Source organism: Lissotriton helveticus, chromosome 5_1 (genome assembly GCF_964261635.1).
Source record: "Lissotriton helveticus chromosome 5_1, aLisHel1.1, whole genome shotgun sequence".
Classification (NCBI taxonomy): domain Eukaryota; kingdom Metazoa; phylum Chordata; class Amphibia; order Caudata; family Salamandridae; genus Lissotriton; species Lissotriton helveticus.
In genome coordinates, this window is record NC_136065.1 from 1433107094 (window position 1) to 1433120526 (window position 13433).

Below are 13433 nucleotides of genomic sequence, written 5' to 3' on the forward strand. Positions count from 1 at the left end.
ATGTACAAAGAGTCATCCCTGGAATCTTCCACTTCACGCTCGGTCCCCTCCCCAATCACAATACAGGATGGTTTTCAGATAATAGCAACGCTTCTGCTGTGACGGATCTCATCGAGTGTGGGCCTTGATCTACTATAACTCCTTTGAAGAGGGGTGATTCTTTACAGCTGTGGCCATAAACTACATCTGCAGGGCTAGCTGATAGCCTAGGACCGGCCTGGACAATCGGACACAGAGGAAAAGGAGTGTCAGAGGGTGCGGTAGTGAATAGGGCGAAAGGGAGGTGTCGGGCGGGCACAGGGTGTGATTCTCAGGGAAGAGCAGCGCAGATGGGTGGAGGTTTATTACCCATGCATAAGACAGAGAGCGGGGGTGACCACTGCCTGGGTGAGATGCTTGCGAGGGTGGGGAGCCATGCTAAGGATCGACAGCGTGCACAGAGTGGGTCTGGTCAAGGCATCTAAAATGGCTGCCGTGCACGACAAAAGTGTGGCATTTGAAAAAAGACAAGATGGCGCACACAATGTTTTTCAACAATTCCTGATTTCCTTCGAATCGAACGTTAACAGACGTTGGGGCATATTACCAAAGTTAAGCGATATTTATCCCTAACGATGCATTGCAAAGATTTTTTTACCGTCAGAAATTATCGCAGATAAACCTTGCTATTATCAAGGTTTATCGCAAATACGATAAAAAACGAGCGCAATGCATTAATATCGCTGAAAACTCCGCGATATTCATGCATTACCGAGCTAATGCTCTTAGCCATGTTATCCACCTCCCATTGGATAACATGGCTAAGAACTGCTCAGGGCAGCTGTTACTTTTTGGAGATATTCGCGCTTATCTCGAATATTTCCAAAAGTTGATAATAGGAGATAGCGATGTTAGCGACTGTTTCCAGTCGCTAACATCTTGGCATGCCCACTTTGCATGTCATTAGTGATAAATATCACTCACATGCAAAGTGGGACCCAAGATGGTCGCTATCTCCTACTAGCCGTCGCTAACTGGTGTTAGCAACAGCTAGGTAATACAGATATAATTTTATCTCCGCGAAGCGGAGCGCTGTTACAGATATATATCTTGTTTTTGAACGTTAATTTCTCAAAATGCACTGAAGCACATATATTGAGACATAGCAAAGGCACATCGGGCTACCAGTCCCTAATATTTTACCAAGTTTCGTGCAAATCCATTCAGCCGTTCGATTATTATTATTATTTTTTTTTTTTGCCCCGCGGGGCCCTTTTAAAACCTCCACATCAAACCTAGGGGGTCAGCGAGGATCTACTATGCCCCCTTATGGTCATTTGCCCCTTCGCTTTGGCCTCCTCTTGTCTCTCGATCCTACCGAGAGACAAGATGGCGGCCGCTACGTACTGTTTGGAATGTTTACAGACACCGGAGAGCCAATCAGCTTCGCTTCGCAAAGCTCCGTAACGCGAAAAGTACGCGAAGCGGTGCGCTGTTACAGATATATATCTTTTTTTGAACGTTAATTTCTCAAAATCCACTGAAGCACATATATTGAGACCTAGCAAAGGCACATCGGGCTACCAGTCCCTACAATTTTGCCAAGTTTCGTGCAAATCCATTCAGCCGTTCGATTATTATTATTATTATTTTTTTTTGCCCCGCGGGGCCCTTTTAAAACCTCCACATCAAACCTAGGGGGTCAGCGAGGATCTACTATGCCCCCTTATAGTTATTTCCCCCTTTGTTTTGACCTCCTCTTGTCTCTCGATCCTACCGAGAGACAAGATGGCGGCCGCTACGGACTGTTTGGAATGTTGACAGACGCCGGAGAACCAATCAGCTTCGCTTCACAAAGCTCCGTTGCGCGAAAAGTCCGCGAACCAGTGCGCTGCCCGGTCCGCTGTTACAGATATATATCTTTTTTTAAACGTTAATTTCTCAAAATCCACTGGAGCACATATATTGAGACCTACAAAAGGCACATCGGGCTACCAGTCCCTAAAATTTTGCCAAGTTTCGTGCAAATCCATTCAGCCGTTCGGGCTAAAAGTGAGGCCAACCGCCCTATGGAAAACTCAATGTTAAAAACACGTTTTGGGACCCCCCTTTTTTCTCGGCCCCCACTGGACGAACCCCCCCCAAATTTTCAAGGGCTGCTCAGAAACAAAATGTGCCATTTTCCTGAAAATTTCAGCCAATTCCGTCCACAAACGCCAAAGTTATTAGACATAGAATTTTCAAAAAACCCATAGAGAAAAAATCCTAACTATATATACCTACTGGCGACCGCCAGTAGGTAATATATATATATATATATATATATATATATATATATGTATATATATATTACCTACTGGCGGTCGCCAGTAGGTATATATAGTTAGGACCTAGTTACCATAGGAAATTCAGAACATTCTATTGGGAATAATTTTGGCGCCGATTGAGGGATCTGCCTGTAATTCTCCTTAAATTTGCCTCGCTCGGCTCCGCTCCTTCCCTGAAAGTTTCGTGAGGATTTGTCAAGCGGGGGTCGAGAACAAAGGGGGGTCCCAAAACGTGTTTTCCCCATGTTCATTTCCATAGGAACATTCTGACAAGGCTACAGCTCGAACGGCTGAACGGAATTACACCAGATTTGGCAAAATGGTAGGGACTGGTATGCAGCAGTGCCTTTTGTATGGTTGGTGTAAATCCCTCCAGTAGTTCTTGAGAAAATTGAATTTGAAATGTTTCAAATGGCATTTTCTATGGGACCTTTAGACACGGCTACAGCCCGAACAGCTGAACGGAATTACACCAAAATTGGCAAAATGGTAGGGACAGGTATGCATTAGTGCATTTTCTATATTTGGTGAAAATCCCTCCAGTAGTTGTTGAGAATTTGAATTTGAGCAAATTATATATCTATATGCGCTCAACATTCTATTGGGAATAACTTTGGCGCCGATTGAGGAATCTGTGTGTAATTTTCCAGAATTTTGGCCAGCTCCACTCCGCTCTTTCCCTGAAAGTTTCGGGGGGATTTGTCAAGCAGGGGCCGAAAGGGGGTCCCAAAACGTGCTTTCCCCATGTTCATTTCCATAGGGACCTTTAGACACGGCTACAGCCCGAACGGCTGAATGGAATTACACCAAACTTGGCAAAATGGTAGGGCCTGGTATGTAGATGTGCCTTTGCTATGTTTGGTGAAAATCCCTCCAGTAGTTCGTGAGAAAATTGAATTTGAAATTTTTCAAATGGCATTTTCTAATGGACCTTTAGACACGGCTACAGCCCGAACGGCTGAACGGAATTACACCAAACTTGGCAAAATGGTAGGGACAGGTATGCAGTAGTGCCTTTTCTATATTTGGTGAAAATCCCTCTAGTAGTTGTTGAGAAAATTTAATTTGAGCAAATTATATATCTATATGCACTCACCGTACCCGCACCGTACGCGTACCGTACGCGTACCTGCGTGTACCCTTATGTGCGCAAGCGAGTTTCTGATTGGCTGGCAGTCGACTGTCAACATTCCAAACTGTCCAAACCAGGAAGTGTTGGCCACCATCTTGTTTTTCAGGAGAACTGAGGCACAAGAGAGCCCAAAACAAGAGTGGAAAACACAAAAAGGGGGCAGGGTAGAGACCCCCCAACCCTCTAGCCCTTCTCAGGGGGTCCCAAAAGGACCCCCAAGGGCAAAAAAAAATAAAAAATTCAAAGAAATTGCGGGGTTCGCGCACCGTACGCGTACGGTACGCGTACCGTGCGCGTACCCCACGATTTGAATTTTTTGTTTTTGTTTTGCACTTGGTGGTCCTTCTGGGACCCCCTAAGAAGGGCTAGGGGGTCAGAGGGTCTCAACCCTGCCCCCTTTTCGCATTTTCCACTCTTGGTTTGTGCTCTCTTGTGCCTCACTTCTCCTGAGAAACAAGATGGCTGCTCAGGTGGTCCCAGAATGATAATAACATATTTAAACGTTATCCACTAATAGAATTAGCATTTACAAAACCTTTGAAATTTATTGAAAAAAAATATAGGTTTCACGCCTGATATAGTTAGGAATTAGTATTTAAAAAACCTTGCAAATTCACTGAAAGAACCATAGGTTTCAAGCCTTATATAGTTAGGAATTAGCATTTAAAAAACCTTGCAAATTCACTTAAAAAACCATAGGTTTCAGGCCTTATATAGTTAGGAATTAGCATTTAAAAAACCATTGAAATTGCTCCTATATAGTTAGTTGTACTAACTATATTTAGCGCACCCGCAATCCACTGCTGATGATGTCACATATTACATCATTCATGACATGGTCAGTGACATCACTGATGACATCACGGATGACATCTCAAATGACATCACTGATGACATCACTGATGACATCTCATTTGACATCACTGATCAAATCACTGATGATATCATTCATGTGATAATACGATGCCCCTCCTCACACTTAATATAACCTTTGATACACCCAGTGTTAAATACAGACTACCATTCTTGAAACCATTGACACACCAATACCAGTTACTACATACGCACTCACTGATTCCTAGGTCTACACACACATTCACTCATTCACCCATAGAATCACTCATACATACAGTCACTCATCAATACAACACTATCATATGCACTCATACACCTAGACAGACACTCACACACTGCCACTCATCCATGGAGTTACTCACACACCTAGTCAGTCATGCAAAGAATCAATCACACTTCCATTTCCTCAACTATACAGTTATACACACAACACCTTACTTATTCAAACATATACTAACACATACTTACTCTCTTATACAATCACTGATACAAGTACACAATGATCCATACAGCCACTCGCACATTTACTGGCTCTCATGTATAGTCATTTATATATGCCAACTCTCACATGCACTGTGTTTTACATATGTGCTTACTTGGACATGTAGCACTGAGATATCCATTCACTCACCAACACACCCATGCACATAGTCAACCGCCCATATAGCTGTTTCCACATGCACTCTTGAACTCATACACCTAGTGAATCGACTGCTCACACATCTATGCACAGAGTCACACACCTCCCAGCCACCCACACACACACTCAGTCTCCCATTCAAATACTTGGGCAACCAATCAATAACCCATATAGCCACTCATATAGCTACTGATCAACACATGCAGCAGCTTACACAACAACAGACATACTGATGCACACATTCAGACAGTTTAGTCACTAACCCATGCATTTAGTAAGACACATTTAATCACTCACTCATACAGTCAGTCACGCACCTACTAAATCCTTCATCCAGACACTTATACATCCACTCATTCTTCAATATGTAAAACATATTTAAACTTTACAGAAACACACAGTCACTGGATGATGTCATCAGTGAAGTCATCAGTGATGTCAAATGAGATGTCATCAGTGATGTCATCAGTGATGTCATTTGATATGTCATCAGTGATGTCACTGACCATGTCATGAATGATGTAATATGTGACATCATCAGCAGTGGATTGCGGGTGCGTGAAATATAGTTAGTACAATTAACTATATAGGAGCAATTTCAATGGTTTTTTAAATGCTAATTCCTAACTATATAAGGCCTGAAACCTATGGTTTTTTTAAGTGTATATATATATATATATATATATATATATATATATATATATATATATATATATATATATATACATATACATATTACCTACTGGCGGTCGCCAGTAGGTATATATAGTTAGGATTTTTTCCCTATGGGATTTTTGAAAATTCTATGTTGAATAACTTTGGCGTTTGTGGATGGAATTGGCTGAAATTTTCTGGAAAATGGAACATTTTGTTTCTGAGCAGCCCCTGAAAATTTGGGGGGGTTCGTCCAGGGGGGGGCCGAGAAAAAAGGGGGGTCCCAAAACGTGTTTTTAACATTGAGTTTTCCATAGGGCGGTTGGCCTCACTTTTAGCCCGAACGGCTGAATGGATTTGCACGAAACTTGGCAAAATTGTAGGGACTGGTAGCCCGATGTGCCTTTTCTAGGTCTCAATATATGTGCTCCAGTGGATTTTGAGAAATTAACGTTTAAAAAAAGATATATATCTGTAAGCGCGCTCCGGGCAGCGCTCCGGTCCGCGGACCTTAAGCGTACCAAAACTTCGCGTAGCTAAGCTGATTGGCTCTCCGGTGTCTGTCAACATTCCAAACAGTCCGGAGCGGCCGCCATCTTGTCTCTCGGTAGGATTGAGAGACAAGAGGAGGCCAAAACAAAGGCGAAAATGACCATAAGGGGGCATACTAGAACCTCCCTGACCCCCTAGGTTTAATGTGGAGGTTTTAAAAGGGCCCCGCGGGGCAAAAAAAACTAAAACAATTTTTTTTTTTGCGTGGGGAGCGCCCGGTCCGCGAACCGGGAAGCGTTCTGGGCAGCGTACTGCAATGAAAAATGAATGATAGACTTTTCAAATGCTGTATGTTAATTGATTGTTGTTTTTGTTGATTATTTTTTATTTTCTTTATTTTTTAAGCATTTTTTTTAATGTGATTGTGTTTCATAATTTATTAAACTTTCTAACATTTCATTGTCAGAAATTTCATAATTATCATGGAATATACATTGTAGTCTCTGAGGGTGTAAAATGTCCTCATTTGCAAGGAGGTTATCTACTGCTTGTACACATTGCAGTAGTTCATTGTCCCAAGTTTCATCGAAAAATTCAATGTCAATTTGATCAATTGTATCAATCAATTCTTGGCTGCTGTCTTGCAGGTCCATTTCAAAAGAAACTTGGTTTTCGCCTTCCATTTTGCCTGAAATTTGAATTAAAAAAATATATATTAGTAGAGATAGGGCAATTTTGGGAATAATTTTAGATAGGCATTTTTTATCAGTGAATTTATCTTTGGGCAGTGTATAGTATCAGAGTGGAAGTAGGAATATAAAAATGTGTATGTGATTTAACGTAAGTAAATTCATAATTATACAAGAGAAGCCTAACTCCATCATTAACTATAACAGAGAAGTCTCTCTAAATCTATAACTACTACAGAGGGATAGTATATATCTATCAGAAAAAGTTTACCATATTAACTTATAGTGCACAATATACTTCAGTTTTAAAAATAAAAACTTACCTTTAGAAAGAAGTTGAAGGAATTAGTGAAAATACTATTGAAATGTACAGCAAGAAGTAGTAGTCAAAATGGCTGTGTTTTCTTCTCTTCCTTTATATATATTCAGGTATATAACCAATGAAATGTCAGGTAAAAAAAATAGAAAATGAAAGTAACATTTTCATTGGTTGTCAATTCCAACACTTCAGATGTGTTTTGTGAAGTAATTTACCTCAGGGTATTTAGAGAGGTCTACAGGCTAAATGACTAAATGGAATTCCAATCAAATTTGTGAAAATGGTAGGGATTGGTATGTAGTATGAGCTAATCTATATTTGGTGAAATTGTCTCCAGTGGCTTTTCTGTGAACTACTTTCCCACCTTTTTTGATGGTGCGCTTCCCAGGGAGCGACCCGGTACGCGAACCGTTGAGCGCCCCGGTTCGCGAACCTTAAGCGTTCCGGGAGTCCACCATTTTGTGTTTCGGTCGAATTTAGATACAAGATGGAGGGCAAATAATGTTCAGAATGGGTAGAAGGGGGCACGGTAGACTTATCTTGACCCCCTAGGTTTTGTGAGGGTGGCTGAGGAGGCCCATATGTGCGAAAAAAAAACATTTTTAAAAAAAATTTCGCGAGGTTAGCTTCCGGTTCGCGTACCGGGTAGCGCCCCGGGGAGCGTACTTTGTTGAAAATTAGTGAAAAATGTTAGAGTAAAATAATAATTGTGAGTGATTAGATGTAGGGTAGCTCTGAGAAGAGCTTTTGGGTTTATGGTACATTTAGGTACTTATAAGTAGGTACCAATGCACATTCTTAAATTCAGAGTGAAAACTCTGTTGCCCTCATCTGAGAAGTGAACTCCATCTCCTCTGTAGATATCTTGCATGTAGTAACGCAAGTTATTGTTGTACAGGGAGCCCATTCCATGGTCTCTCATGTAAGCTGAAACAGATTTGTTTACATGCTTCCTCGACTTCTCAATTTGTGGACAAAATTGGTTTGACCACCTCCATTTCTGTCTTTGGCATATATTTGAATATACCAAGGCAGTCTGAGGAAAAAGTGCCATTAATTGCTCAAAGGTGTCCTTTAAAAGCATTTCCAGACCTACACCAGTCAAAGTGCCCAAGTCATTACCTCCACAGTGCACAATTAACAGGTCAGGTTTGGGCAAATGCATAAAGGTTTTCACCAATGGTATCAATTGGTGACATTTTAATCCTCTGTGGCCAAACCACTTAATTTCCACATCTTGTAAATTGAGGTTAGGTAATTTCCTGTTTTCAACGTACCTTTGAGCCCAGTGAATATAACTATGTCCAACAATCCAGACAGAAAACATGGTGAGAGAAGGTTCTCCTGCAGTCAGATGAAGTGTGGCAATGAAATGGCAGTTGAAAAAATGAGAGTTTAAAATGAAAAAAACTGTGGAGTTTCTGTGTTCATGAAGCAGTAACAGTGATTGGTGGATTTTGATTGCTGAAAACAGAAAGTTAGGGTGCACGGATGTGTTCTTTGAAAGATGTATTTTGAATGGTCAATAAAAAATCATTAAATGAAAGAATGCACTGGATATGCAGGTGCACTGAGAGTTCAGAGTTCAATTGCAACAAAGTTGTGTGAACTTGCAAACACCAGAAGTCTTCCAAGAGGTGGTTGCCATGCAGAAAAGACAGAAAGGGCAGAGGGGGGAAGGGTTTTCATTTGAAAAAAAGTGAGGGAAGAGTTTTGATTGGGTGACATGAGAAATATGTGTGAAGAATTACAGCATTTCTGTGCTTTTGATAGCTGCAGACTCTGGAGTGCATACCTTTTGCTCTGCTGAAGACAAATTGGTGTGTTTCTGAGACTGTTTTCAAACTCAAAGTATTTGCTAAGGTGAGAAAATATTTCTTTATTTTAGATAGAGAATAGTGTGCTTTAAGGAGAAAATTATGAATTATGTGGCGCAAATTGATTGTAAATATGCTCCCACCTGTGCATGGAAAATTTAGATTTTGAATGTTTGTGTTACATAGCCATGTTAAAAGTGACCCAACCATGCAGGAAAGGCAATCAAAAAACGCTTTTATGTGTCTTAAGGACATTTTAAGTAATTTTCCCATGTGCAGTGTTTTGAAATTATGAATTGAAAATCGTTTTTGAGGTAAAGGAATTGTTTTTAAATTTATGACAAGGACATAATGGTGTATGCTTCTTTATAAGGCAATTGACTGTCCCTGATGTTATTTTTCCCATTTTAATGTAAGACTTTTCTCTGTGGCGCAAATTGCTTGTAAATATGCTCCCACCTGTGCATGGTAATTTAAAATTTTAAATGTTTGTGTTACATAGCCATGTTAAAAGTGACCCAACCATGCTGGAAAAGCAATCAAAAAACGCTTTCATGTGTCTTAATGACATTTTAAGTCATTTTCCCATGTGCAGTGTTTTGAAATTATGATTTGAAAATCGTTTTTGGGGTAAAGGAATTGTTTTTAAATTCATGACAAGGACATAATGGTGTATGCTTCTTTATAAGGCAATTGACTGTCCCTGATGTTATTTTTCTCATTTTAGTGTAAGACCTTTCTCTGTGGCGCAAATTGCTTGTAAACATGCTCACACATGTGCATGGAAAATTTAGATTTTGAATGTTTGTGTTACATAGCCATGTTAAAAGTGACCCAACCATGCAGGAAAGGCAATCAAAAAACGCTTTTATGTGTCTTAAGGACATTTTAAGTAATTTTCCCATGTGTAGTGTTTTGAAATTATGATTTGAAAATCGTTTTTGAGGTAAAGGAATGTTGTTAAAATTCCTAATTTGTGATGAGCACATTGTTAATCGCAAATTGCACCTTCATTTATATGAGCCTCCTAGCCCATGGAAATGAATGGGTAATTTGCAATTAGCAATTTTCTCATCGCAAATTTGGAATGGTAAAGAATCGCTATTTATTCCTTAAAATTTGCTTTTTTGGAAATGCAATATAGTTATATGATACATATGGCGGTTGATGTCTAACAAGATAAGAAGCTTAGGCATACATTTATGATGACTGGCGCAATGAAGTAGAAATCACTTACTTCATTGGTAGAGCTTTACATGTATTATCTCCTCTTTATTCTTCATCAAGCGTAACTTTAATCTGCAATCCTGAGTAGGCCTCACTTTAAACAAACCTCTGGATAGGCCACATCTTATTGTTATCTTGATTTAATCATTTAAAATGCTAGGGACAGATTTATGATAGGTGTATGCCTCTTTTGTGCCACTGTGCGTCACTTTTATGATGCAGCGGTGGTGCAAAAGATTTGCTATGAGGCGACAACATTACAAATTGATGCATTTAGGCAGATATGTCATGGTGTAAAAAAAACGTACCACATGAAACCGATGCAGCAGTGATGCAAAAGATGCACCATGTCGTAAGACAGGCCTCACTTGGGGCCATATGTATCAAGCTAATTAGCATTCGCAAAGATCAAAATTCTACGAATTTTGGCCTTTGCGAATGTTAATTAGACAAATGGTATGTATCAAACAAGTTTGATGCAAAATAAGGAGTAGCAAAATTTGCTATTCCTTATTTTGCAATTGCACTGAAGGATTTGCAAATTTTGTGACTACTTAAATGCAATGTATCAAACAAAAAATATGTAAAAAATGACATTAAGGATTTGGAAACTATTGTGGTAAATTGGTGGTAATTTGTGAATTCTTTTCAAAAAGCTTTTTTTTAAAAAAAACAAAAGGTCCCATATGACGCCAACACATGCCCTTAGGGCATGTATGTGTGCCATATGCCCCCAAATTTCTTTTTCAGGGGTGCAGCAGGGTGTTCTTGAGACACCCCTGCACCCTTGGAAAAATTCCTAATTTGTGATGAGCAAATTGCTAATCGCAAATTAAACCTTCATTCCTTTGAGCCTCCTAGCCCATGGAAATGAATGGGTAACTTGCAATTAGCAATTTGCTCATCGCAAATTAGGAATGGTAAAGAATCGCTATTTATTCCTTAAAATTCGCTATTTAGGAAATGCAAAATATTTTGATGATACATATGGCAGTTCATATCTAACAAGATAAGAAGCTTAGGGATAGATTTATGATGACTGGTGCATCACCAGGGATGTGCCAGTCATCTTGCGCCGCTGTTCCGCCACCCATGGTGTGCTGCATTTACAATGCGGCGCAGCATGGGGCAAAAACGGCACAGATGCTTGACGCATCTGTGCCGTTAAGGTGGCGCATTGCTGGAGTTGTATCGCAAGTGCGATGCAGCTCCAGCAAGGCTCAGGGGTGCACCATCTCCACAATGTTGCGTCAAGACCTATGCCTGCTTCAAGCAGGTGCAGGGTTTTGACACAGGTTTCTCCTATCTGATTGTAAATGCGGCACACCATGGGTGGCAGAGCAGTGGTGCACGTTAACTGGTGCATGCCTGGGGATGTGCCATTTAACATAAATCTGCCCCTTTACATTTAAGTATGTGCAGGGGACACAGAGTCGGTGAGGCTTATCCAAGGTTAAGAACAGATGAGTCCTGTTCAGTGAAAAATTAGACATAGGCTTCACCTGCTCAGCATCGCTGGACATGGCTAAATAATAGCTGCAAAATGTTACTCTTGTTAAACAATTTTACTATTATAATCTGTGAGATTTGTCTCTTACTCTGCAACATCTCATTGTTGTTATCTTTCTTTAAAGATAAAGACAACCTCAACATGAGCGACAATCTGCAATCAGTTGATTTTGACCTCATCATTGAACTTGTAATTGAAACATCAGTGGATGTTGATCCATTGGATGATTTAAATCCTGAGGATGAAGAAGAGCGTGATGAGGATGCAGATTTGTCCGAATTATATGATATAGGATGGGAAGCTGACCTGCTTGAGCCTTTGGAAATATAAACATTTATTTTTAAAATTTATAATTAATAAAAAGTAAAAAGGAAACCGTTTAATTTAAAAATAAAGACACCTTCAAAAGCAGGTTATGTGTAGTGTCTTCAATAAAATATTAAAATATGCTCATAAAATTAGATCAGATTCACATATAAAATAGCATAGGTAACATAAATATAAATGTCATTTCTTTTCTGGTATTATTGTATTGTAAATTTGCCAACGACTAAAAAATCTTCTAATTAAAATGTCAAGTAGTGTGTTAAGTTTTTTATCACTGTTACTGATTTACTGTTTGGTAATAATGGTTAATAACATTATTTATTATATTTTTCCACAGATTCAACTGCAGATCATTTCAAGATTTCACCATGCCTACAATAGAAAGACAGAGAAAGGCTGCAAAACGTCAAAGACAGCAGGTGAAAAATAATACGCAGCAGTCCTCTAACAAAAAGATTTGTCAAGTCACGAAGAAAGCACCGGGTAAGAGCACAAAACACTTTATAAGAAATATGTGTAATAAAAAAAATATTACTACAGAAAATGTTTCAGTCCATAAAACGAGAAGGAAATCAAATGGAAAAGAAAGGCCAATGAAAAATGTTACTGCTAGAGCAAGAGATAACTCTGTGCATGATAGTAGAAGGAAACAACAGTTTAGGGAGATTCGTAAACGAATGTTCCGGAACAGGATAATTGGCAATTTGTTAAAAAATATTAAGAAAGGTCAACATAAACTAGTTTTTTATAAGACAAAAAAAAAAGTTGAGAAAGTTATTGATCAGGCATTTGAAATTAAACGTAAGTTATTTATTTTGATAATCAATAGAATTAGGAAGCTAAACAAGGCAATTTTTGATTTCAAAAGAAATAGTAGATGGAAGAGAATAGTTAATCGTAGTAATTTTTGTGAAGTTTTTTCTGGAGAATGGATGCATAGTTCAAGCTGTGAGGCATTTTTTAATGAGGAGAGTTATTTCCAGGATAATGATTTGGTGCATGCAGTTGACACCAGTGGTCGTGCTTATGAAGTGAAAGATGGTTGTCCAGTTGAAAAAGAAAAACTTGTGACAACAGAGGCAGAAGAGGTGTTAGGTAATGAGGTTTTAGGAAGACGTGCTAAGGGTCCTGTGTACACCTGGAAGTGTAGTAGTATTTGCAGTGTGCGACAGGATTCCATCAATTTGCTTTGTGATTTTGTACGGTCATTTAATAAGAAAAGTTTGAAGCAGAAAATGATGTTGTTGCAAGAATTAGATCCTTGCAGAGTAAGAGAAGTGACAGGTTTGCATGGACATTCACTGGCTTGTCTTTCCAGGAGAGTATGCCAGAGTGTTTTTCATCATTTCAGGATGCTAGCAGTGCATCATAACAAAGTGAGGAAATTAGTTAGAATGTTGTATTATGCTAAGAGTCCAGCAATTATGCTTAAACAATTATGCGCTGCTCTTTTGCATGGTTCTGA